Consider the following 27,881-nt stretch of genomic DNA (forward strand, 5'->3'; position numbering starts at 1 on the left):
TCGACGATGGGCGGACGCCATGGAAATCGAATATGCTGGAAATATGTTGAAATGAAAATATTATTTAGATATTGCAAGCCGTTGTTTTCAGATCTATATACTTAAAAACACACTGTTGTGCAATACACTTATACATATATTTTCCAAGTCAATTCCTAACGATTCGCATTGTTACTTATTTTGAAACCGGTATGATGCAATCACACCACGGGGGGCACCCAGACGGAAAAGGAAAGACAATGAATGGGCGTCAGATTCCAAATTACCTCATTATTTCAATTTAAGATAACCATGAGGAATTTGGGCTGAAACGCGTGAGAAGGTGTTTGACCATGAAATTCCCTCACTCCGACCTCCGTGTTCAGAAACAGGTGAGTTGGAAAAGGGAGACGCGCAACTGAACAGTTTTATCATCACTTCCCAGAACGCCCCGTAAAGTTCTGAAAACGCCTGCAGTGCGCGCGAGGTGTTTTCCCTGAGATAACTTCTCAGTCCCACGCGAGCGAGCCTTCATCGAGCAGCCTTTCAAAGATTGATGTTAAACCTGTTATTTACCTCGGCACATCCCATCAATAAAACGTGGACCATTTGAAGGAAAAAAATCACAGCCCGGTGAAAATGGCCTTCCGTTGCCAGTAAAGAAGCGATGATCTGATAATGTGCTTTCCCCTTCGCTTTTGTCCTCATCGATTGAATTGCACTCTAAGGTTCTTTCGCAGAGATAAAGTCAAGGTAAAGCACACGGAAATATTGATTCTTTAACATGACCCTTTTGCGGATAAATCCACTTTGGCATTCTGCTGGGCGTCCAAAGTGTTTTTAGATGCAAGCCATTTTTGGCACCATAAAATGCTTTTAAAACAGGTCAAAAGAAATCATTTCCACCCTCTTCACACTAAGTCAATTTAACACAGGTATTACAACGTGTATCTATGTAGTATGTACTATATGTATGTGTGTGTGTGTGTATGTATATGTATATATATATATATATATATATATATATATATATATATATATGCATATTGATTGGCATATTAAAATAAACTTTGCCCGAACTATTTTACCAGTTTAATACCCCAGTTTACCATCTGCCTAACCATGATGATTATCTGTTCCCATAGATTGGCCATTACCCCCTGATAACCATTTGGGATAAATGTAAGTATTGACACCTGCTTGGCCAGTGGGTTACACCTGACATTTCTTCCCATCAGTGAGTTCTCATGGCCACTGTTTGAGTGTTTTTTTTCTTCCCACTGGGGAGTTTTTTTATTTTATTTTTATACCTCACTTGCTGTTTTTTGTCTTGATCTTCCCCAGTGTTTATATTTCTGTCATTATAATTCTGTAATATATAAATGTATAATTCTGTAATTTCTATCATTTAAAAAAATTATTGAATATGATTGTGTACAAAAGCAATATGATAGAACAGTGAGACTTGATGAACTCCAAAATGTGTTACTATCACATTGTCAGGGAATCTTTGATTTGACTCGAATAATGTGCTGTAATTTATTAATGACACATGGACATTTTATCTGAATGTTTGGTTTGTTTTTGTCTTCAATGAAGTCATAGAAATAGTCATTGCTTTTTTCCCTCATTTTGGAGAAATTCATCTCTGTGGATTTATCTGATTTATTCAAATGGTGTCAATGACACTTAAACCCTCAAGGAACGTTGGTTGTGTTTCAAGCCTCAGACGCTCATGTTGAAAAGTATGTCTGAAGAGGAATTCTGTTTCCTGCTTTATGTGAGCTTTTAACACATTTTATTAATGCATAAGATTTGTCTGCAGTCATCTTTTATTTTTCAAATGCGAACAATAACAACATTATAAAACCAAAACAAGGGGATCACAAATAGATAACACTGTTGAATGTTTCCCCCTGAGATTACACTTGTTTTTATCAGTTTCATAACATTGTTGCAGTAAAACTGAAACAGACTTACATACAGTGTAATGGGAGAAGAACAGTGAGATACAGAAGACTTAGACACTTAGAGCATGCAGGATACTGATTTAGACTGACCAGAGACAGACCAGACTGGCTAAAGTCAGGATCATTTGTGATGTATCTGCATTTGTTCACTTAATTTTCACTTTCATTGGTAATTTTATTGGTACCCAACCAAGGAAATATTAGATAATGTTACCTGACAACAAAAATGTCACGTTAAATAATGAATTGCCCATTGTTAATGGAAGATGAATGAAATGATGCCGTTAATACATGAAATACCTGAAATTAAGGGGCAGATGATAAATGTAGAGAAGGAGAATCATGGCTGACCTTGCTTAATTTTTAATGAACTGGCGGGGGCAAACGCTCCGTTTCTGACCCTTTTGGGAAAAAGGTAGAGGGGGAGGGGGGGGCAATCTTTTCCCAGAACAGCGGTGAAAATGACGTCACTCGGACTGTTGCTGAGAAGCGTTCGCTTCCAAGTGAAAAAAGATGGCATTGTTCCTTGCACCTGCTCTTCATTTTATAAAAGCACATTTCGACAGTATTTCTACAGAGATGGGGGGGGGTCACCTTAACTCCACACCAGGAACACTGTTGAAGTGTGTGTTCTTCTTTGATCCACTTGTCTGCAAGCCACTCTCTGCTTTACACCGTGCAGTCTTCACAGCACTACAGGAGACAGCTAGCACTGATCAGTGGTGTGGAGTACAGGGTAGCATAACAGTTAGGGTGCTGAGCTTGTAACTCTGAGGTTGTTGGTTTGGTTCCCAGGTGGGGAAATAGTTGTGCCATTGAGCTAGGTACTTACAGTAACCTGAATTGTTTCAGTAAATGTACAGCTGTACAAATGACAATGTAAAAAAAACTATGTAAGCTTACTCAAGCCTTAATTGTAAATGTGTTCAGTACCTTTCACAGTACCTACAACTGAATACAGTCGGTAGCGTGCAAGCGCCCGGTCGGACGTCGAGTGGGTCATCTCTCAACCCAGCAGTCAGCGGTGTACCCAGCGTCAGGCTGTCCTCCGGCCCTCCCCCTCCCCCTCCGCCACCGCTCCGTTTTCGTGAGAACTGCACATCCGGACAGAGAGCCCAAACGGGCGCCTCGGTAATTTCAGGCAGACAAAGTTCTGGTGCTGGGGAGTTAAGACAGACAGACAGTTGCTCTCTCTCTCTCTCTCTCCCTCTCTCTCTCTCTCTCTCTCTCTCTCTCTCTCTCTCTCTCTCTCTCTCTCTCTCCCTCTCTCTCTCCCTCTCTCTCCCGCGCGGCTCGGAGCTGGCAGCGCATGGTTAGTGTTAATTACAGTCAGTAACGGGAGAACAGAGCCGGGCTGTGAGACACTCGGCGTATTTTTAGATCCCGTTCAACCCCTCTAAGACTGCAGCGAAATTTGCACAGAGACAACTTGGTATTCTCTGAACCTGCTGTGTTTTTTTCAGACTGGCTTTCACACTGCACTGGAAATGCTTCTTGAAGGAAATTCGAAATGAAAAATAACTTTGTCTGGCATTGCCGACTCAAAATGTATTTTTGTAAATCGATTTTTGCACATTTATAAGTTGATGTTTCAAATTTGAAATTGTGGGGTTATTTTTTAAAAACATTTTCCAAATGTATTTAATGTACGCATTTTCATACTTATTTGGTGGATTATTAATTTGTGTCATATGCTGTAAAAGTGATTACATTTCTCCAATTCAGTAAAAATTAGGTTTTTGCATTTGCATTCACCTTTTTCAGTTCAATCAACCTTTATAAAGTAGGATGAACACAACTAAATCATTTTAATTAACTCAAGCACAGATTACTAATCGGCTACTAACTGTGGTCAGTAAATTGAGTTGCATCAACTTCTATGAGGTACCCTAATTAAAATGTTTAATTTTGTCTAACTCAATCTTAATGTCATTTCTATGTCAAAAGTACAAAGAATAAGACAATGATAATAATAATAATAGGCTTTAAATAATATGAACTTACATGTTTAAGTGAAATTGAGATGAAAAAGATGAAAAAATACAATATTCATTCAAGGTATCTTACCAAACGGTTTTAGGCATAATGATCAAAATGCTAAATTGGACCCATGTTTTAAAGCATTGGAAGCCTCTTATGAAATGACAAACTCAACACGCAACTTTCCAGCTGGTAGCAGTGAATATTCTGTTGCACATTAAGATTGGCTGAGTTTTAAGACAGACCATTAATGTTAACACACCCTCGTTAGGTTGTCACTTCAGAAACCAGTGTTTCCACGAACGCATTAACATTTAGTCCGAATCAACATTCAGCAAATGTTAAACATTCAGCAACTCACTGAACACCACAGCGAACAGCACGGGCAAAATACTTATGTCGTACATTTTCACAAATTATTTCAAAAACTGAAATTGTTCAACCTACTTACCTCTATCAACAAGATACTGACACTTTTTCAGTATAGGGAATGTGATACTATAGGATGAAAAAATATTAAATAGATCATAACTATTAAATATATCTTAAGACTGCAGTGTATGCTCAACAGTTCCTGACAGTTAAACAGCAATGAAGGGAGGAATATTGGATTGATATCTCACGGGTTTATTTCACCTGATTGTTTTCAATATATCGTACTATAAAAACTTCAAACTTATGCTATTAAAAAAAATACAAAATGAAAGATCCCTCCTTATCACTCAATATTTTCTCCAAGTTTTTCAGTGAAGGATTCCTCTCTGATATGGTTTTGGCTTTTGCCTTCAACCTTTCCAACCTTCAGAGTGACTCTACTTTGAAAAAGGATATTACATTTTATTTCAGTGTTTTAAAACCATGACTACAAATAGAGCAGGATATGAAGGGTGAGGACGGTTGTCATAACGCCCACCATTGTGATGCACACTGGCTCCTTATGGTTTGATATGAATCACCGAAAGACTGTAACATCAGCGATAAGCCGTTTCTAAGTATAACTCCAGTAGATGTTATCAGAAGTCCAATTCTGACAACATGTAGATAAAATGACTAAATATGGTTCTGAAATCATCATTCTAATGATGCTTGGGGGTAGGTATGGTGGGCACCGCCAACCTTGTGAGAATCTAGCTCATATAAAATGATGAAATTGTGCGCGATTGTTCATTAGCCTTTCGTTTCATCATCCATTTTCTAGGTGGTACAAACATTTTTTGGTCATGTGAGACATGGGGTGTGTGAGGCATTGCGAAGGGCACTGCTCTTAAAGGCAGAGAATTTTTGTGCCGTTGCATCACTTTTCTGTAATTACATTTTACTGTAAAATACTGGCAACTGGCTTGCTAAAACTTCACCATATAAATAACGGTAACAATATGTTAAGTATAAGGTATCAGGCTGTATAGCTAGCAAATGTTAAATGTATTGTGGTGTTTCGCCATGAATAATGCAATTATGTACATTTCAACTGTTTCCTGAAATGCCTTTGCTATTTTACAGACTTTTACCTTAATATTCACAGACTTTTTTTTTGGTGTGCACGTTAATATGTTCTGTGCACTGAAACTGAATGAGATCAGGTGACACAGTGAAGGCGGTGATGCCCTGTGCCTACCTGTCCTGCCCTGAGTGCACGGCCCTTTTAGATTTAGCGCTGTGGGCACAAAGCAGGGGTATCTGGGTCAAAACATGACACGTACTGATTTGGTCAAAGCTGTGATTCCTTTGGTTTAGTGGGCAACCAGAAATGCCTTTCCCACTGCGTCTTGCTCAAACTGGCCTCAACCCCCCCCCCCCCCCCCAATTGTGGAATTGCTAACTGGCCCTTTTGAGTCAGCTCCATGCCATATGCTTGGAGCACCACAGCCGAAGTGCTTGTAATCCTCCTATGCAGTGTCCTGCAAGCCAGTGACCATTTTACACCTCGAGCCAAGTCACAGAGTGCTACAGGAGAGAGCTGGCGCCGACTGGGGGGTGATGCATCTCTCGCCAAAAAAAATGACTAGTCTGTGAGCACCTTGCTCAAAGACAGACACAGCTTTTCTCTGCCTAAGGCAATTCCTTAGGTAATTCCCCCTTGTCAGTGGTTTACCCACAATTGGCTGGAGATGACGAACATTTATTTTTACAAAGCGCTGCAGTCAAGACGAATGTTTAAATGTTTTCTTTTTACTTAATATTTAAACGCAGTCTGCGCGAGCGAGCGCTACCCGTGAGATCGCACCCGCGCATTAGCGGCCTTCTGTGAAGGACGCCGGAGCCCGTGGAGTATAATGAGGCCAGAAATATCTGATGAGGAATAAGTATGGCAAAAAAACCCATCCCTGATCTCCCTCTATATACAAACAGAGGTATAAATGAACTCCCAGAAGCCCGACTCTCGGCGGATCAGTGGGAGGTGTGCGGGGAGAGAGAGAGAGAGAGAGGGAGAGAGAGGAGCAGACGAGCGCTGTAATGAGTTTGGGATAATGAAGTGTTGTTTTACTGCGGGCTGGCGGTCTGTGCCGAGCGGGCTCTCCGAGCCCTGAGTGAAAAACGCCATGCGAACTGTTTGTGTGAAACTGAGACCCTAATTTACCAAGCAAAGGAAACCTTAATGCTGGACTCAATGCACTCTGTGTGTCTGTGTCTGTGTCTAGATTGTGTGTGTGTGTGTGTGTGTGTGTGTGCGCGCGTGCGTGTGGGTGAGCGTGTGTGTGTGTGCGTGCATGCGTGTGTGCATGCGTGTATGTGTGCGTGCGTGCGCATGTGTGCGCGTGTGTTTGTGCGTGCGCGTGCGTGTGTAGGGGGAGGTCTTTAAAAGTCACATGCGAGCCGGGAATTTTTGCAATTCGTTTTTTTTTTTTTTTTAATTGGAAGGGAAACATTTGTGGGGCTATTTCTGGGCCGGTGCAATGCTAAAAATGCCAGCTGTCTCCCAATCACGAATCTCTGTAGTGAGCCCCGCTGTTTTCGTCCTCTCTCTGATAATGCACCGCAGTCAAAAAAAAAAAGAATTTTATGTGTGGCCGGTACCCCTTCCCTCCCACGTTGATACGCGCTTTCAATTTGGAACAATAGCAGCATCACTGATTTTTTTTAATGCAAGACAGCTTCTCACATCTATGTGCAAAAATGTCTGGTGTTAAATGAACACTGATAGAGTACATCTGAACCGTTCTGAACTCAGATAAACACTGTTAGAGTTGAATTAACGCTGAATATTTCACTGCGTCTGATTCCGGTGTCTGCCGTTCCTTGCTGAGTGACAGAAGTAGCGAATTATCAGCGGCATGGTCAAATCTGCCAAGGTTTCAAAAAACAAGTGTTTGTGGAAAAAAAAAAAAAAAAATTGCATTGTTGCAGTGAGACAATTTTGCATGAAATGTTCATGGTGGATTGTCTTTCATCTTCGGCAAGCAGTGTGAACCTCAACCTGAACGGCTTGACGTTGCCATATGCTACAGAACTCCAAAGAAGTGAGAGAAATCACTTTGAAGTCTCGTTACATACATGCACACGATCCCAGAGAGAATCTCCGTTCCATTTGAAAGGAATATGTGAGAAAAAGGGAGTATTGTACATCTCACTGGCGTCGTTAACGCTTTCTTCCGCGCCGAGCGCAAATGTCATTTTTCTCATTTTATGCACTTTTCTTTTGATGCTCATTTTTGAATGAAATGAAAACATCACCCGGGAGTGACGGGGAAGTTAACGATCTTGTGTTTCCCACCTCATTCACAGCGCTGCAAAGAGCCTTGTTTTTTTCTCCATGTGATTTGACAACAGATTGACTAACTTTAGCGTTAGCGCTCGCATCCAAAGTTCACAAAAAGACGGTGAACATCTGTTGTCCTGGCCAAGATTTCTGTGCAACTGTACTGTCAGTCACCTATGCAATACCGTTATGGCCGGTGCTGTAATATACAATTGATAACATGTAAAAAATGAAAAGAGAAGGAAAAGAACCCCTTGCCCCCCCACCAACCCCCAACCCCCAAACTCCAATCCCATCCGACTGAGTGACTGACAGGTGCGGCTGGTCTGGCGGGCTCTGGGAACGCAGCCCTGCCCCGGGACGCATGCCCGGGATTACTGCACGCACGTGGGACCCCCCGTCCCCTCAAACTGCCGCCGCCCGGGTCCCGTCCCCGCAGAAAGATCCAGGATTCAGGGGCAAGCACAGGGTGCGAGGACGGGCCTCTCTCTGAGGCGAGAAGGAAGCCATCCAAAGCCAGCTGGCCTGGCTTTGAAACTACGAGAGAGAGACTGAGAGAGAGAGAAGAAAAGAGAGAGAGAGAGATAGAGACAGGGTGGGATAGAGAGAGAGAGACCGGAGAGAGAAGAAAAGGAGATAGGGAAAGAGAGACAAAGTGAAAGGAACTCAGACGGGAGGACGGAGAGTGGATGGAAAGGAAGAGAAAGAATCCTCTTGTGAGAAAAGCACCCGAAGGCCCGAAATCTGCAGCAGGTTCTGCCCAAGCGTTTCTACAGCAAGAGGAACAGGTAAGACACTGGGTACTTCTGGGACTTTTGGGTGGGTGGGTGCGTGTGGGGGGGGGGGGGGGGTTGGTTAAAGTGGAATAAGAGGAGGTGTTTGGAACCAGAGCGGTTATGGGGTGGTGACACTATTCCACACCCACAGAACATTGCAAAGAACTGCCCGTGACTAGAGTGGATTTGTGGAGACAGAGAGAGAGAGAGAGAGAGAGAATAATGCCTCTTCATTACAAAATCTTATTATCACTTTGCTTTCTGTACCTGCCGCCCTGTTAATTAGCCAAATGCACGATTCTCTCACAACTTTAACAACAGGGCTTCAACACAAAACGGGCGATTTGTACACTGTACTTTTCAGACCGCCTCGGCTGTCGCCATGCCACCGCTTTTCTGTCTGTCACATGATCGCGCGCTTCCATTTCTGTCGTATCACCGGGCGGTTTGCAGTGCTCTTACCTGTGTGTGATAAATCCAGCGTTATTACTCAGATCAGCCCGCTTTCATGGTCCAAAACATTGTTTGTGATAATGCAGTTCTGGTTGGGGCTCACTCAAGCAAATTGCTGCTCCCAAAATTTGGTTTTGATCTAGAATTAGTCAAGGATTTGGAGATTGGGAATGCTTTCAAGACAACTACTTGATGTGACTGAAGATTGTCATGTATTTTGTATTTTTCAAGTACTTAAGAGAGCCTACGAATACTGTACCAAAAACAATGGGCATGTTGTACGTATTTTACAAGTTGTGTTTCAGCATATTTCAATACACTCCACTAATCAGAAAAGATTAAAATGTGCAGATTATTTAGTTACAAGTTTAAAATAAAATGCAGTGTCTAGCCTTTTATACCTTGATTGCAACCTCTCTTAGAACTGTAAAATATGTCCAATATAACTGTATAAGTCTGCTGTTGACTTGTAGACAAGGTAGAAAAAATGTTACGGAAAAGGTAGGAAAAAGGTGATGTGCAGGAATAGAGCGGGAAGAGGAAGGCGGCGGGCCGAAATGTCTCCACGGCGAGCGCCTCGCCGTGTAAACGCTTTTACAGTCGAAACGTAGCTGAATGAAAGGTTCTCACCTCCGCGCTAATCTCCGGACTACAGATGGCTCGTTTATTTGCCGCGCTGCGCAATGTTTGGCACCAGGTGGGTGTTTGGCTGAGCGAATCCGCACGCCCAGTCCTGGCGGCATTGTTTCATTTTTCCCGGGGTCCGGCTTTTGTAGGAAGCCGAAGGGTAGACAAACCGAGAGTGTTTGATAGCGTCACGCTAACGAGCGGTGTTGAATGGGCCTGTGCGATCGAGGGAAAGAATAATGAAGGATTTTCTCTCTTTCCAAAAACCTCATTCCAAAACGTTTGAAAGAATCGAGGCTTTCTGTCCGAAGCCGCGTTCCGAAATGCTGAACGGATCGAGGCTTTCTGTCTGGTAGCCTCATTCCGACAAGCTGAAAGGATCTCTGTCCGGAACAGGTGTCACCAGGTTATGCTGGTTGAACTTGACTGACATAACCATGTGTGAAAGACCTGTGGCTTTTCGTATGTTTGGAGGGAGGGGCATTTAAACAAACAGATCCCACTTACAGCTGTAGCTCTACGGCCACAGTTAAAATAAACTGCAATCCTGTGCATTGTAGCAAAAATGAAATTACGCGGAACATCGCCGTTAGCTACCATTACAGAGCAGGCCTGCTCGTTATAACCCTGTTGTTACCACTGAGCCGCGAATAGAACTGTGACACAATAATGGCAGGAAAATAACAGAGGAGCTCTAAGTCTTTCTCTCTTATGACCGCTGTTTATTTTCCTCGGCGACAGTTTTTTGTTTCCTTCTAAGCTACACTTTTAAAGTGGAAGCTGTACTGAGCACCGGTGTACTCGCGCTATTCTACAGCGTTAAGCGTCATAAAGAGTTAAGGCACAACAACTTTGTGTTTGTGCTTGTGGAAATTTAAGACTAACTCCTGCCCACGCAGTTTTCAGAATGATTTCTTCTGCTGGTAAGAGAGAGCGTTTTGCATTTGCGTCACTTACATGAATGAAATGGCAACGTCAGGATTTGTTTCATTTGCACGATTGCTTTAATAGTCGTGGAACCTTTTGAACACATAGCTCTCCAAAGGTGAGCGGCGATGTCAAGTCAGAGGCAATGAACAGATTAGCCATTTCCCTTTCGACTTAAATCCATTCTGAACACTGCAACTGAATACTGCGTCAAACTACATAATGGCAAGGCAAGAGACCGTTGGAAGTGGCATTAGAAAGGAATTAAAGCATTGTGTATGCATTTGTCTTTAACAGGCCACCATATAGCATTGTTCCACACGTAAACATGCAAGTACTCATGATTCAGTTCTTTCATATAGTTAAATGAATTACAGTGTCAACAGTAAACTGGCATCAATTTGTAATGTCACTTTTGGAAAAGATTTGGATTCACTTTTGCGCAAAGCAATTTAGAAGGCCATTAATATCACATGGCCAAGTATCAAGAGTACAAGCAAGCACTAGAGAGCAGAACAGACAGTAATCCTACAGGTATTTAGTGCAAACCTAATCAGCCTTCACAACAGCACAATTGAATGAATTGAAATATCAAGTGTGTCTGACTTGACACAATGTTCCAGCACTAATCAATACTGAAACAAATCTGGGAATCTGAAATGAGGATGATCAATTTATGATTTTACACATCAATCAAACTGTGTAGCAGGATGCAGTGTGCAGTAATTCGGGTTCGGTAGCCTCGCACCACCACTGAGTAAGAATGGCTTATTAGAATGTGCAGATCTATGCACATTGAATGGGAATGATTAAATACCATTGGAGGTTTTCTCATGGAAGTTCTATGGTATGCAGAGGCGAGGAAGTGAACTGGGGTGAGGCTCTCAGGTTAGCGTCTCAGGTCCCAGCATCAGGATTTTAAAATGAGGTCAACCAAGTAAATCAGTTCCAGTTACTGTTTGCTGAATCTATATACTTTATTAAATACTACTTCTTAATTAGTTACCCAATGCAGTATTTAGCCATTTTTTGTTTGTGAAAATTATACAAAACTTGTTTAATTTGAAAAAAAAAATAATTGCACGTTTAGTAGTTTTTGGATTGTGTGAAGTTACTCTATAGTACAACTCTCGGAGGTTTAACCCTCCTTAAAGGCATACAAGAAGGGGCACCACAAAACAAGAAGCAAAGCCTTGTCACTGCAATGTGACGTCTTTGAGGTCTGATTTTTCTTGTACAAACCTGACTGAATTAATATAATTTTAAATCCCGGCATAAACAATCAAATCCCAGCGCCACACCTCTCGTAGATCCTGTACTACACGTGACTTATCCACATGCGATCTGTGCCAAAACCTCCCCGTCAGCCTAATGGTTAGCGTTACACAGGACGTGTTTCTATTGGTTTAAAAAAATGCCTATCCAAAGAAGACGGCCCTATTGTTGCTGTTGTCTTGGAGAATTACGTCAATGATATCTAAGGGAGTATCGCCTGCACATAAAAAGGAGAAAAACGTCGAGAAATTAAATAAAAGACCGTTTAAAATATTTTTAGCATGGTATGTTTATCAAATACGTTTGAAATAATACCTTAGTCTCGCGCGCATTATTGGAAACTTGGAGCTTTTGTTCCATTCATTAATAGATGCTCTACAATTCGGCTTGCAAGACACTAATTATCCAACTTTTGTTTTTAATCGATTTGAAGGTGTAGGTGACGTCGACACACATGAAGCCGTTTCCTGTGGAATCTGCGGGAAAAGGGAATAACTGTTTGAATCTACTCAGGTTAAAATTGTATTATAGTATCCATTATGTAGGATACCACAATTAAGTTAGACTTGATGAAAACGCCCATATTCAAAGACTGAAAGCCGTCTAGGGTTTAGCCTACAGTAGTCCCAGAATCTCAAGTTTCAGTGAAAGTTTGGATTTTAGTTTTTAAGAGACCCGAGTAGAGGAGGTGGGGCTTCAGCTCAGGCTGCTGTTCGTCAGCGAAAGAGGGAGGAGCCATTCAGTGACAAGAGGCTGGCTCTCTCTGAGTTTGTCAGTTCACTAAAAATAGAAGTCGTGTGGCAGCGTGCGTTTGAGAGAGCGCGTTTATGTCACTGTAGATATTGGAGTCACTGATACAGTGTGTCTATATCCAGCGAGGGACGGGGGAGAGAAAAAAGGGTGAGTTGTAAAAATAGAAACGATATTACACATAGGGACTCGACTGAGTCCGACAGTTAGGGAGAGAGTGGGGGAGGGAGTGAGAAAGAAGCGGACGAAGAGTGAGAAGGATAGCGAGAAATCTTAGATACCCAAAGCAATAATGGGTACAGTAGTAACCTACTATTGTGCATGCTACAGAGCACAGATGAACTATTTCTGCTGTATTGTTCCGGCTTGCCACGTTTAACTGACGAGTCATTATTTCTTTTTCGTACTTTGTGACGTTAAATTGCATCCGTTGGATCACGTTGCATATTTTACGGAGTTGACAGCATAGGATTTAAAATCGCACGTAATAAGCTTTTTTTTAAACATTGATGGTAACGAATGAGCGACTCTTAATTAAAATGTATATAGCTACCGTCTAACTATAACTGGGTAAGCTTTGCTTAAACTTGGAGAATGTGACGAATGTTTACGTATCTCAATACCTCCTAGATCTGAACTGTGATCTTACTGACTGTCGAGGACCAGCTGCAAGAAAATGCTCACATCAGTACGATTAAATTACTAGTGACGTTCTTATCATCATCAGTGTAACATTAACGCTGTCCTGTTTTTGTTGTTGTACAGTCTATATAGTGACACCGTTACGGATATGACATCAGTGACTGACCGAATATTTGACTGGTAATTTAGCGACTCGTTTTTAACTTGGTTTGATCGCTTTATTGTTGTCCTCTTCAGATTTCCTTATCTCAGGGCGATCGGGCAGCATTGTAGAGACTCTGGACAGCATAATGTACAGTAGCAGGCCATCTTTTGCCATATAAACAGTCGGCTACACGTATCGCGATAATCAGTTTCCATATTCGGTCTTCAATGATAACAGGCCAGGTGACGTCAATAATTAATCTGTCAAATTTGAGCACTTTGACTGTTGTATTTTGGCTGTAGTTTCAATTTCCAGTCGAATTGCTCTGGGACATTCTCGTTTGTGGACGGTGTAACCAACAGTGTGATTACCTACTTATAGCTACGTGAAAGAAGTCTGTGACTGTTGTTTATTTGAAATTTAGTTTTACAAGTTACAAAACTAGTCGGTAAACTATTCATTCTTTCTGTAGTATCTGTTTAAAATAGTTTGGGCTGGGGTATTTAATGTAACGTTTCTGCATACTGTTCGCGCGGGTTATAGCCGACACAAAGCCCTTTACACTGTACCTGAACATAGGGTTAAAAAAAAAAATTAATAGCCTAATCCATTTTATGCAGCTATTATTTCTGCACGCTCAGAAAGAGTGTTTAACATAGGCCTATTCGTTTGGCGTATGTTGTTTTGACAATTCAGTCATACAAAATAAATTAAAGTTTCATAAACAGTTGTGTTGCCGAAGTTTCATTTCAAGTTTGTGATTTATTTTTATGTTGCCTTACCCGCTTTTAGTACCGATATGTAAATATATTTTTGGATTCACTGAATTGCTAAATTGTCAAACGGGAAAATAAGTCGATGGTGCGGGATAAAGGTACGGCTTTTGAGGGCGTCATTCTGCGCAGAAGTCGCTGATGCGGCGAGTGTCCTACAGTGATTGGGATGAGGTATCCTTTAGCTCTGTGCATCAGGACGATGAAACTGTTAACCTGCGTTTAATTTTGCGCATCATAAAACACATGTAAAAAAAACCAACTCAGTTTATTTGCATTGCTAAAGTGACGCCAAGTCTACCAGTCATGCGTCACTGACCCAAAACGGGCCCTGACATATGAATTTTAAAAATGTATTGTTTTCTGAAGGTTTTTTAATATGTATGGCGGCTCGCTCACCCACTCAGTACAGTTTACGCTGTGGGCGGTTTGAAACTGAGAATATGCTGGTCCTGCCGCGGCTCCAGCAGAAGCTTGGAGGCCTGGCTTTTTGCCTCGCACGTAGTGACACACTGGTGCCTGTCCTGTGGTTCGGAGCACCCTTCCTCGCTGCACTGGGGGAACATGCGGGATTGCTGAAGTTTAAACTTTATTAAAACCATCAATAACGCCTTCATTTCGCTGTTGATTCCTGATGCCAAATCTCACGTTGTCTTTCCGTTTTTTTTTGTTTCATTATCATGTGTGAGATGTTTGTAATTTAGTGCTTTCCAGACTCGCTGGCCTGGATTCTATTACTGTAAACATTTACTCTATTGAAGCTCAATGAAAATGGGTTAATGTCATAACAAGCGAGACTGGATTCATCATATCTACCTCCGCTGGCATTAAAGCAGTGTTAATGCAACAGGGCGTGAAGTCCTAGACCCCAGCCCAGGGAGATTTTAGGACCTGATGGTGCTGTCAGATTGCAACACAGTTCCTTACAATGGGCCTCTGTCAGAGAGAATGCAAATATATTAAATTACAGCTAAAAAAAGGAGCTGATATCAAAGAACATGGTCAGATATTTTCGGGATCCCTTCTTTGATGATGAAGACTGAAAAATAGATGGATATTAAAAAAAAAAAAAAAATATATATATATATATATATATAAAGAAATGCGACCAGTTAACATTTGATAAATTACAACTTGTATACATAAGAACAAATCATTGAGTATTCCCCACTAACAAGCTAAACTGACTCATTGCAGCATGTTAAATGCATATATGCTGTAATCAGTGACAGTCTTTATCAACAGTTGTGCATCTTGACCAAGACGTTTTCACCATGTATGAAAATGTGTGAAATTACTGTCAAGTTTTTACGTCTGACTAGGAACACATTTGAGAGAGAGAGAAAAAGAGTTCATAAGCCATAGGTCAATCAACCTTAGTATATTAATACCAAAATCTTTCAGAGACGTTAAACTATATTTTGTATTTTTAGTACTTAGGGACAGAAGTTTGGTCAATTGCTTCTATGGCACATGGAATAATGGCATAATATAATAAAAGTAGAGAATAGATTTCTACTGTATAATTTCTGCCTGTTTTATACCTGAGTTATACCTGATTAAATGCATATCTCATATACATTTCTTCAATTTGTATTTGGCGAAAGAAGCTGTATTCCTAGGGAACTTATGGAAAAGGCCCAGCAAAATGTAAAAGCAGATAAAGAGGCCGTTCTTGCTGGTTTGTGCGGGCTCCTGTGGTTTTAGTGCCCTCTGGAGAGTGCAAGACTGGCAACAGCTGTGCATTTTGCTTGAGTGTAGTCCTGTGCCTCCTATTGGCTGGTTCTGAGTGAAGTCCTGCTCTCCCCATTGGCTGGTTTATGAGATGGAATGAAACGATGAAGAATGCGCTTGGCTCTGCGTGCAATGCGGTTTCTTCCAAGTGTCTCGTTGGCTTATTGCATTTGCTTTAATACATCGTTTTTCTTTCTTATCATAGAGTGATTTTATATATTCTAATACAGCTGTGCTTAGTTTTCTTGCATGTAAGGCAAACTTAACTGTTTTTATGTAGTTTTTTATATATGAAAAAAGGCTGGGCCTATCAGGACGAAAGGCTTCCTTAAAAGTCTGCTTAAAACTTGGGTGCATTTTTTATTATTCTATTATTATTATTATTTTAATACAAAATAGGTTTAATATGTGAGCGCACACAGTTTGAAATAGATTGCGTGCACAGTTTGAATGTATAGAGTTTTATAAGCTACGGTGAGACATGAACAGAGCTTGTGAGTGGCTCATCCTGGTAAAGACTTGCTCTATTGTGTGGATGGGCTGCATAGTCTGGTGGGACTGCCAGCCCAGCCTGACTACATTTTGGGTATAGCATCATCTGGGGATGGAAGGGTTTTTGTCGGCAGGATACCTGTGTCTCATCTCACACTGGCGCCCCCCTCTGGTCACTTGGGCACTCACATTCTGCCGATACAAAATACACTTTCGAGTCCTCGCTAGTTCGACCGGTATGCTGTGTAGTGAAAAGCAGCAGCTTGCATTCTCTGAAATTTACAGAAGGGGTTGCAGGAATGAATGTGAACACAAATATGTTATTCCAAAATAGGCGGAAATGCCATGGCTATCAAGTGAAAAGTGTGTTTTCTGACAGGCAAAATTCTAGGGCTCTTTGAATATGCTTGCCATTGCATAGGATAACTGATTCACCGGCCTGATTACAGTCTGTATGGACATTTCGAAAGCTCAGTCATTTTTAGTGTTACCTTGCCAACAATCCTCCGAAGACTGTCAAAATACTTGTGTAACTTTGAGAAAAAATACAGTGTGGCTAATGAACCTGAATTTACGCTATTGAAATCTTAGGTTTTCTCTATGGAGCAGGGAAGACGCATTGAGTGGAGCAGTCGGCCGTTTATCTCTCCTTGCTGGGGGAATTCCACTGGCCTCACAGTGGCTTCTTTCATAGCGGTCCACGGCGGTGCTCTGGGAGGGAGGGTTTTAATCTGCGTGGCTTTCCCCCCATGTCGTGCGAGTCCGTCTGTCCTGCAGCCCGCGCGCGCCCGCTGCCCCTGAGGTCTGCGTCGAGCGTCCAGCTGCAGCGTCGTTCTTTTCTTTGTGTCGGATGGAACGCAGTTAGAGCTCCAGTGGCTGGTGGGAAGACTGGCTCGTGGGTGGCGGCTTTGAGCTCTCGGCAGCGGAAAGTCCGTCCGCGCTCAGCCGCTGCTCTGAAGCGTGATTTATGTCTAAACCGCCGCATCGCTGCGCGTTCGCCGTGCGCGCGAATCGGGAGCACGAGCACTGTGGCTCCACTGTGCTGGGGCTGCGCTGCGTACATCATCTCTAACAGCGCAGAACAGCACGCTTTGGGTCCCTCGCTCTCGCTGCTAGTTATGTTACTCGGCTGCATGTATGAAGCCAATACATAACTTTCTGTGAGTGAACAGGAACGGCTGAAGCCAGCATTATCTTGAATACTTAAAGGAACTATTCAGAGAACTGATTAGCAGTCCATAGGCCGTGTTATTTCGAAAGCCATCCGTTTATTTATTTTTTGCTTTTTGGTGGAAGCTTCCAGCTACTTCAAGTCTGTTGAGTGAAGCTATTTTCCTAGGTTCCCAGCTACTGAAACACAAAGTGTGCATTATTGGTGCTGATTGAGTAAGAATTCCTGAAGCCCTCTAAATTGGTTTCAAATTGTGTTTTATTACACATGCCAGGCTCCTCAGAGCTTGCCAGCTCACATAAAGGTAGTTTAGAAAAATGTCTTGATTCATGCCTGCAGATTTTTCTCTCCACTTAATAATGCAACTCTTTGCATGTTCCAAAGGCAAAATGGGAAAGAAGTGGTATGGCTTATAATAATAATAATAATAATAATAATAATAATAATAATAATGTATTATTATTTTTATTATTATTGAGGACTCTCTGAAGAGGACATTGGTAGTGTACCTAAGATTTATCATTTCACATGTATGTCTCATTATGGTCTCTAAAAAAACAAAAAAATGTTAACAAGTGCTGTGAAGTGAACCCTAGGTCAACTTGACTCCTGCGTACATGTTTGAAGATATTTAAAGAAGATTCCCGGCTGTATTGCATAAATGAAAACTGCATGTTTCCTGACAACTGTTATTGAACTTGCGTCTTACTGAAGACTGAAATGAATACGAATGTTTCAGGAATGACTATGAAAATTAACCCCTATGCACCTCGCAGGGACTCAGCTAATGGGCCCTACATGGCAGGTTTACATCCACTCAGGCCCTTTACCTGAGTTTATTCTCACACACAAAAAGACAAAGAGCCCTGGACTCCTGTTGGACAGTGATGTGAGCTGCAGTAGGCCCCCCCCCCCCCCTTGGCACCGGGCAGCACCACCACACGTTTTCTCACACAGTGGTCCCTGGGGAGGGACTCCACAGGACAGATGTATAATTTATGGCCGTGTGATTAATTCCTCCTCCTCTTTCCCTCGCTCTATCCCTTCTTCTCCTCCCTGGTGAAGCGAATGCCAGAGTGTGAGCTTGGTGTATCGCTGTGGGTGAGGTAGGCCATACGCGGGCTCGGTGTATTGCTGTGGGTGAGGTAGGCCATATGTGAGCTTGGTGTATTGCTGTGGGTGAGGTAGGCCATATGTGAGCTTGGTGTATCGCTGTGGGTGAGGTAGGCCATACGCAGGCTCAGCGTATCGCTGTGGGTGAGGTACAGTAGGCCATACGCGGGCTCAGCGTATCGCTGTGGGTGAGGTAGGCCATACACGGGCTCGGTGTATCGCTGTGGGTGAGGTAGGCCATACACAGGCTCAGTGTATTGCTGTGGGTGAGGTAGGCCATACACGGGCTCGGTGTATCGCTGTGGGTGAGGTAGGCCATACACAGGCTCAGCGTATCGCTGTGGGTGAGGTAGGCCATACGCAGGCCCCGTGTATTGCTGTGGGTGAGGTAGGCCATCCCCTGGCTCAGCGTATCGCTGTGGGTGAGGTAGGCCATATGCGAGCTTGGCGTATCGCTGTGGGTGAGGTACAGTAGGCCATACGCGGGCTCAGCGTATCGCTGTGGGTGAGGTAGGCCATCCCCTGGCTCAGCGTATTGCTGTGGGTGAGGTAGGCCATACGCGGGCTCGGTGTATCGCTGTGGGTGAGGTACAGTAGGCCATACGCGAGCTCGATGTATCGCTGTGGGTGAGGTAGGCCATACGCAGGCTCGGTGTATCGCTGTGGGTGAGGTAGGCCATATGTGAGCTTGGTGTATCGCTGTGGGTGAGGTAGGCCATACGCGAGCTCGGTGTATCGCTGTGGGTGAGGTAGGCCATACGCGGGCTCGGTGTATCGCTGTGGGTGAGGTAGGCCATACGCAGGCTCAGCGTATCGCTGTGGGTGAGGTAGGCCATCCCCTGGCTCAGCGTATTGCTGTGGGTGAGGTAGGCCATACGCGGGCTCGGTGTATCGCTGTGGGTGAGGTAGGCCATACGCAGGCTCAGCGTATCGCTGTGGGTGAGGTAGGCCATACGTGGGCTCAGTGTATTGCTGTGGGTGAGGTACAGTAGGCCATACCCAGGCTCAGCGTATCGCTGTGGGTGAGGTAGGCCATACGTGGGCTCAGTGTATTGCTGTGGATGAGGTAGGCCATCCCCTGGCTCAGCGTATTGCTGTGGGTGAGGTAGGCCATACACAGGCTCAGTGTATCATTGTGGGTGAGGTAGACCATATGCGAGCTCGGTGTATTGCTGTGGGTGAGGTAGGCCATACGCGGGCTTGGTGTATCGCTGTGGGTGAGGTAGGCCATACGTGGGCTCGGTGTATCGCTGTGGATGAGGTAGGCCATACGCAGGCTCAGTGTATCATTGTGGGTGAGGTAGGCCATATGCGAGCTCGGTGTATTGCTGTGGGTGAGGTAGGCCATACGCGGGCTTGGTGTATTGCTGTGGGTGAGGTAGGCCATACGCGGGCTCGGTGTATCGCTGTGGGTGAGGTAGGCCATACGTCGGCTCAGTGTATTGCTGTGGGTGAGGTAGGCCATACGCGGGCTTGGTGTATCGCTGTGGGTGAGGTAGGCCATACGCAGGCTCAGTGTATCATTGTGGGTGAGGTAGACCATATGCGAGCTCGGTGTATCGCTGTGGGTGAGGTAGACCATATGCGAGCTCGGTGTATCGCTGTGGGTGAGGTAGACCATATGCGAGCTCGGTGTATCGCTGTGGGTGAGGTAGACCATATGCGAGCTCGGTGTATCGCTGTGGGTGAGGTAGGCCATACGTGGGCTCAGTGTATTGCTGTGGGTGAGGTAGGCCATACGCGGGCTTGGTGTATCGCTGTGGGTGAGGTAGGCCATACGCAGGCTCAGCGTATCGCTGTGGGTGAGGTAGGCCATACGTGGGCTCAGTGTATTGCTGTGGATGAGGTAGGCCATCCCCTGGCTCAGCGTATCGCTGTGGGTGAGGTAGGCCATATGCGAGCTCAGCGTATCGCTGTGGGTGAGGTAGGCCATACACAGGCTCAGTGTATCGCTGTGGGTGATGACGCCACGCTCTCTTTCGGAGACGTACGGTAGCATAAACTTCAAATCACATACAAGGAGGTGTGTGTGCAACAGGGAGGGGCGGTTACCATTGCAGCCACTGCCTATTTAAAATATGTTTGTTCAGTCAAACCACTGCAGCGTGACATTTAATGTATTATTGAAAAATAATAAGACGGCTAAAAGGCTACAAGTTGCTGCCAGCATTCATCTTTTCATATGGAACGAGTGCGTTGGAGTCCAACTGTTTCCTGCTTTTTTAGCCGACGCCCTTATTTAGCTTTATTGAGCCTTCTGCAGTATTAGAAGACACAACTTTCTAAAGCAAATATCACAGAAGTGGGCACAGTATCAACAGTTCAGTAGAGGAAAACAGAATAACTGTAGTTGTAGTAGGACAGTAGTTGTTAATGTTAGACAGTATGTGAAATCAGCTGTGGTTCAGATTTTTCACACACAAACTTCAGTGCAACATAGTCAGGCTGTCCACAACTGAAATGCTTTTGGACAAACTTGATTAAAGCAACATTGTTGCTTGGATTCGACATAAACAGGAGACCAATTCCACTGAACACTCAGGAGTTGAAACTTTGATTTTCAACCTGACTTCTGAATTCTGTGGAACTCCAGCGACAGTCCCTAATAAGTGAGAGTAATCTCGCTAACAATTTATTTGCGGAAATATCATGCGACCCAACATTCTGTGGGTGCGTAGTGCTTCATTTTCAGTCTTCTCTCACACCTGATTTTATCCTTAATTAGCAAGCTATCATATTTAATTACACTGTATGCAGATGAGTCATTGTGTTCCATATTCATAATAAAATAATGGCCAAAAACAGAAATATAATCTGTTTAAGACTGTAGAAATGTTGGAGTAGCTGACAAAGAACAAATGTTTTTTTTTTTTTTTTTTTTTTTTGCAGTTACTAAGTGACTTCCTGCGCCTTGTGTCACAACTTGTCATTTGACTATGATAATGTTAGCACTACCGTGGAGTACTGATCGTTTGTGATAATGACATTCTTGAGAATGGATTAGTCATTCCAGCCTTTTAAAATGCTCTTGACACCACTGTATTTCTCAGTTGCCACTACGTGTGAAACAAAGTAACTAAAACAACTGACGTGCCAGCTTGCCAACTTAATTACAGACCTTGTAGGATTAGACTCAGCAAGTTTCATGTTACAGTACAGGTATTACCATTAGAGCCATCGGTCTGTGCCGGAGGGTTGCAGTAGCAAGGTTTTACCGCTAAGGGCTTGAGGATTTGAAATATACACTTTTCAGATTGTGTGCTTCTTTGTATAATTAATTAGTGAGAATAGAGCCGTGGCACCATTCTCATGCTCCCATATCCGCTCGGAGTGCAGTGTACTGCAGTCCATTCTAGCATCCAGTGTGTTTGTTACATAATCCAACAATTTGGTGAGAGATGAAAGCAAAGTATCAGTCCCTGTCTCGTTAATACCGTGGTTCGGTTTGTTATGGTATTTCAATACATAGCAATTAACAGGGTCAATAATTACACCAGTGCCGATTACCAAGGGCGACCATGCACAGTCGCGCTTTTATACAACTACTGTGGGCAAAAGGTCTAAATGTTCCTAAACAAGGTAGACTTACTGAAGATGAATTGTCTAAGTAACACTTACACTGAGCCGTATAAACCTATATGTGCTAGGCCTGGAAATCAAATACATAATAAATGTATATGCAATTTAATGTTGAATACTATTAAATAGTATGGGATTCGTCCTACTCATGTGCGTTTTCATTAATTACACTTTCAAATATTGGAATAATTAACTCCCTATGCGCGGTAGGACTCCAGTTCTGTTCTCTGTAAATAATCGCTCCCTGCAGAGAGATCTGCGTTCATTTGCGCTTCAGAAAGGAAAATCAATTATACGAATGAAACGCCAGTTATTTCGTTTCGTTATTTCGTTGAAGGCTCGCGCTTTCCCACAGGGACTTGGTCGAATAAAGCAGCGTTTTTGCACATTAGCAAGAATTCAGGTCCAGATCAAAGTAATCGATGTTCTCGGAGTGGAATAGGCTGTCTCCTCCCTAGTTTAAGCGCGTGAATAATTCAGCGCGCCAGAGTGCAGTCTGGGTAGATATTCTCCTCTCCTCTTTTGGTTATTAATCAGTTCTTTCACAACTGTCTGAGGTGTATTATTACATGAAGCGGGCGAACGCGCCAGCTGGGTAATTACGTTAGTCGCTGTTCACTCTTGAGTGTCCTGTTGCCAGAATAAATTTCCTGTCCCTTAGCCAGCTCTGACTTACTTTGGGGTCAAAAATATGCCACTTTGTGAAACCAGTAGGTTTTTATTTAGAGCAATAAAGCTTTACAATATTTTAATAACTATTTTTTTCTACATTTGTTAAAGATGAAAATGTGCTCTTTTCAGGCATCACAAGCAGTAATAGTTTTTTTATATAATGCGCATCGCTTTAAAATTATTTATGCAGTGCATTTGCAAATGCGGACTATTGTAGATGAAAAATGCATAAACTGATATGTTCGGATATGCATTATTTACGGTGTATAAGATAACGTTTTGTAACATAGGCTATTTTAATATACATTAGTCTTAGTTTTAAAGCCAAATCAACGCGTGATCTTTTTTATTGTCGACGTAGCAGCATAGTGAAGGACAGCGCCAATTGCTTCTTCTGGACGCTTTTTGAATCCGTACAGATAAGCAAAACTAAGACGGGCTGTAAGAAAAATTGATAGACGTGTTGCTGTGCTGTTTTTCCCTGCTCCCTTAACGATGGGATATTCCTGGAACCACAGTAAACAAAAATAGCAACAGTTTTCAAGGACAGACGCCTTTTTAGCGGCACTTGGCAGGGAAATAGAGGCAGCTCTGTGTGTATTTTTAAAGAACGTCTATTCCTGGTCTCCGCTGAGCGAATTACTTCTGGTCAATTGCATTACATCGCAGTCCAGCAGGCAGCCGTTCGCGCCGCGCTCCCCATACGCCTTTATTAGATGTGCTCGAGCTCGCCGCTTGCAGTCCTACGGGGTTGAAATCACGTGATTAAACTTAGTGTTTTCCGTGTGCGCGAGGTGGCCTCGGATAGCCCAGTTGAACGAGCTCAACACGTAGAAACCTGTGATGCCAAGCCCTTATTACTCATAGCTGCGCTCACATATTAGATGACACATCCCGTTATTGCCATGGACTTGATGTGTGATAATTTTTCTTGTGATAATTTACTTGCAAGAAATATCGCAGGATTTAGACGTACTTCTGTTTGTTTGTTGTCAAATATACATTTCTCTTGTAAAGTTTTTTTTCTTCCTAGTTGAGGCTATTATTATTGTTGATTCTACACTATGAGTGTAAGTACAGTTTACTGCGTAGTCTGTCTGTGTGTGTGTGTTTGCATATGTGCGAGAGAGTTGGAGAAAGAGAAGTGCTTTTTTAAGAAATGTGCTTGTGACTGCGACAGTACAGGCCTCCCGGGGATGCGATTAGTCTGTGTGTATGTGAATGGCAACAACATATCCCTCGAGCTTTACCATTTAAAGGATTTTAGTATCAGATTTCTCTCAATTTGGAATGCCCAGCCCGGCATACAGACCTGGCTTATCGGAGCGAGAGTCTCCTCTGAAAAGCGCGCTAACAGACGCTGCTTCTCCTCGCGCTGCAGTCCGCTAGCTCAGCTGCGCGGTCATCGTTTCGGAGGAGCTCGCTTTAACGGCCCCTTTGCGCAGGCAGTCCTGCGCCGCTAAACGGGGACAATGCCGCTACTTAAATGTTAAACTCTCTCCCTCCCTGGGTAGCGCCGAAGCCAATTACGTTCGGTGCACCCAGAGTCATTGACCATCTTTCATTTTTGGGAGTTCAATAATAGACCACGGGGCATGTCACTACGCAGAGAACCAGTCATTTAACAGGATGAGCAAAACGACGCGTTCCTCTTCCAGCACCTTCTAAAATGTATCGCAGAATCAATTATAAAATTATTCTATGTATGTTATGAAACACATTTTCACCTGAGGTGAATGCATCCTGATATCATGGCTGGTAGGCGTGTGTTTGAGTGTGTAGTCTGTAATCCACAGCACCTGTTATAAAAGTAGTCTGGCAGTTACATTGGGGGCTCATTCCAGGCAGTTATTCTATCTGTCCTCACCTGACCCAGAAATCGATTGAGGTCCACTGTCTTTAAGGACATTCCAACCCGGTAAATGCTCCCTGAAGGAGCTAGGAGCGAGGGCCTAGGAGGCTCCCGAAGGATGCTTGAGCAAGGAAACGCGAGTGCATCCTGTGCGGAAGTGTTTTTTCGGAACGCGTGATGTATAAAACCGTGGATCTCACGAAACTGTGGATCCACCTCTCCCTATGTGCCTCCATCTGTAATTGACTTGGCTTCAAACTGATGCTTGTCTGAACAAGGATATGTCATTTGCCTAATACATGTTTCCTCGATTTCTCCATACTCGCATCCTTTCCTCTTGTCCTTTCCTTGCGTCCTTCGTTGGGTGGAGCTGAGGGGCGTGGAACGGACGTGAGGAAAGGAGTGAAAGTAAGCGTTTGGAATGAGCTCTTTGTTCCCTCTCTTTCTAAACTTGTCTTTTCCTCCCTTTCTGTCCTTTCCCCAGGACACTTTTCTCCAAAAGAAGGCAACAGAAGTGCGAAGACAGAAGGAAACTGAAGACTGAGGACCTGAACTGAGCGCTGGGTTTCATTGGTCCAGCCGAGAGGAGATATCTGCTGTGATTGGTGGGTGAGACTTGATCCTCCTTCCCTATTCGTTTGTTCAGCAGAGCAGACCCGCCATGTTGAGCTGCCTGACAGCTGGCACCGGTTTGCAAATGGCCGCACGGCGTTTTACATTCACGGTGCCGTTCGTTTAAACGCGACGCGTTTTTAAAATGGCCGCTGCTTCTGCTCGGGCTGCGTCTGGCACTGCAGCCTTCAGCTGCACTTCCTCTTGCAGCGGTCCTGTTGAAGTGTGCATTTCACTCTTGGTTTCCACCCTGTAATAATACACTTCTTGTGTTGAAATGAAGCTCAACGTTGGTTGTGCTGATGTTTGCGGTCAATAACAGGCCATGCTCTGCCTTAACACTTGTGGCGGGGGCTGACAAATTGCTTCTAGAGGACCCAAAAACAGCTTTTTAAAAATACTTTGCTTATTCCTTGTTAGAATTTTGATCATTGTAATTAAAATAGTGCTAAACAAATTATAACGTGTCTTAATGTGTAGATCCATGTGGTAATGACATCATGACTTGCACAGATTTCTGTGCACATGTGTGTTAAATAGCTGCTGCACTGTTGCTGGATGACTGTATGAAACGTTACCCAGTTTGGGGTTCTTCAGCCATAGGGTGGTGGTGAGATGACAGTTTGATCGTGTAAAACTTACCTATTTTATTTAGTGTAAAATAAATACGTAAAAAAAACAAGTTAGAATGAAAGGCTAAAATATGTAATTTATGAGAGATAGGAATGTAAAAAAATATGTTTTAATTTGACCTACTGGGACTCGCTCACGGAACACACCCCCCCCCCCCACCCCCCACCCAGTTTGGGATCCTCTGAGGTGAAGCGGCCTGCTACGCTTTGCTGCAGGGACGGCTCTTTGCGCACGCTCCCTGAAGCTCGATTTCCACACAGGGACCTGGGGATTCCAGCAGGCTCGCGTGAGACCTGGAGGCGGGATGCAGAATCTGTAGCCCCGGGGTTAATGTTCTAGCCGCTCACACACACACACACACACACACACACCTTCACTCCTCCGGGCGTCGGTGAGGAAGTGTGTCCAAGTGACTTTTTAACGAGGGAAAGTAACAGCGTGAATCACATAGTATTTTAAAAAACCTCACAAATGAGACTGAGATCAAACAGAAAGGAGGGAGAGAGATCATGAATATTCATGCGCGCATGTTGTGCGCGTAGCGTGTGTTGTGTGCGCATATTCGACAGATCTACACATCTCTGTTTCCTCTGTGTGTGTGTGTGTGTGTGTGTGTGTGTGTGTGTGTGTGTGTGTGTGTGTGTGTGTGTGTGTGTGTGTGTGTGTGTGTGTGTGTGTGTGTGTGTGTGTGTGTGTGTGTGTGTGTGTGTGTTTTAAGCAGGGCCTCTAAATCCAGTGGAACGTGCAGCGTAGATTCCTTGTGAGGTTGCCACATAATCCTCTCCTGGACAGAACTTAGAGCCAGTTACCTACCGCCTCCCACCTGAAACCAGTCAGCTGCACTTCCACCTCGACACGGGTTCGAGAAACGCTTGGGCGACAGACGCAGAAACCAAATTGAAAGACGTGTCTAAATAGAGGTCCTTCCTTTCTCCCTGCGTTCACACAGAGCCGCTTGTATCGGCCGTAAATGCCCCCCCCACCCCACCCCCGCACGCTCGTTTTTCACCAAATAAAAAACGTCTTATTAGCGGGCGGTAGCGGAACGGCCGACCGTAAAGTTAAACGGGCCGTTAACGGGCGGCGGCGGAGGGTCGGGTGGCGAGGGCCCCGGCCGGCCGGCCCTGGCGCGGTCCCCTCAACCGCGCGGAGCTTCATAAACACCACCGCGCCCGACCGCGTTCGGTCTGACACCGGGGTGGGGTTACAATGCTAATATTTATTAGAGCGTAACTTAGCGCTCGCATTCTCACGATCCGCGCCTATAAATAGCGCACGGGCGGTTATAATTAAGCAGGAGTGGTCTCGGGGGAATATTAGCACCGGGCATTATCGTGCTAGACATGAGCCAGCAGAGCCCAAGCCCAAATTACGGGGTCCGTGCGACACGCGCGCAGCGGGGGGGGGGGCGGTCGTTATTATTCCCTCGTTAGCCGAGCCATCGGGGTCGGAGGTCGGGGCGTGCGGAGGAGCGGTGATTCATACGCAGAGCGCGCTCAGTCACGACGAAGCCCAGATACGCCACCGTCGCGGCGCGGCGTGGAGCCAGCGCTGCCTCTGGCCGAGCCGCGTGCCAGCCTGGCCTGCGGAGCGCGGCCCGACCCCTTTCACATTCCGGAACTGCTCCTTTTAAACGCTCCTAATGCGTTTCCTACAATTTCCCAAGAATGGCTGCAATTCCGGGAGTCGGAGGAATGCAAATTAAAAGGAAGAGAACCGGTCTGCGCAGGTTGGAGGGAGGTCAAGCAGCCAGGGCTCGGTCGTTCGTCCCGCGAGCTCGGACTCCTCCTGGTCCGACCGCGTTCTCGGTCGGCTTGCGTTCCCCTGTCGGCCCTGCGCAGTGGTCAGGGATCGGTTCCCTGCACGTTTCTCTGCTGTCTTATTTTAAACTCGTTCTTTCCCTGATTTATTCGTTTTACCCCAGTTTGGAGGGCCTATAGCTAGTCGTATTCATAGGCTCTCTGTGGCTCCCCCTGTTGGCCGGACGGAGCAGCGCGCGTCCTCCTCAGGCCACGCTGCTGACTGCCGG

At 44.3% G+C, this 27,881-nt stretch overlaps 1 protein-coding gene across 8 annotated transcripts in view; it reads left to right on the plus strand.

The window, feature by feature from the left end:
- Positions 1–434: 434 nt before the first annotated feature.
- The window catches only part of mef2aa (myocyte enhancer factor 2aa), a 93,291-nt gene continuing 65,844 nt past the window's right edge, over positions 435–27,881 (plus strand). For 6 of the 8 annotated variants that reach the window (XM_035395424.1, XM_035395427.1, XM_035395430.1 and 3 more), the window contains exons 1-2: positions 12,428–12,584; positions 25,092–25,212. The gene's annotated coding sequence lies outside the window, so the exon portion shown is untranslated. Of the gene's footprint in view, positions 733–1,124; positions 1,162–7,951; positions 8,415–12,427; positions 12,585–25,091; positions 25,213–27,881 lie in introns of those variants that run through there. The other 2 variants (XM_035395426.1, XM_035395425.1) reach the window with 2 other exon arrangements.

Source organism: Anguilla anguilla, chromosome 16 (assembly GCF_013347855.1).
Source record: "Anguilla anguilla isolate fAngAng1 chromosome 16, fAngAng1.pri, whole genome shotgun sequence".
Lineage (NCBI taxonomy): Eukaryota > Metazoa > Chordata > Actinopteri > Anguilliformes > Anguillidae > Anguilla > Anguilla anguilla.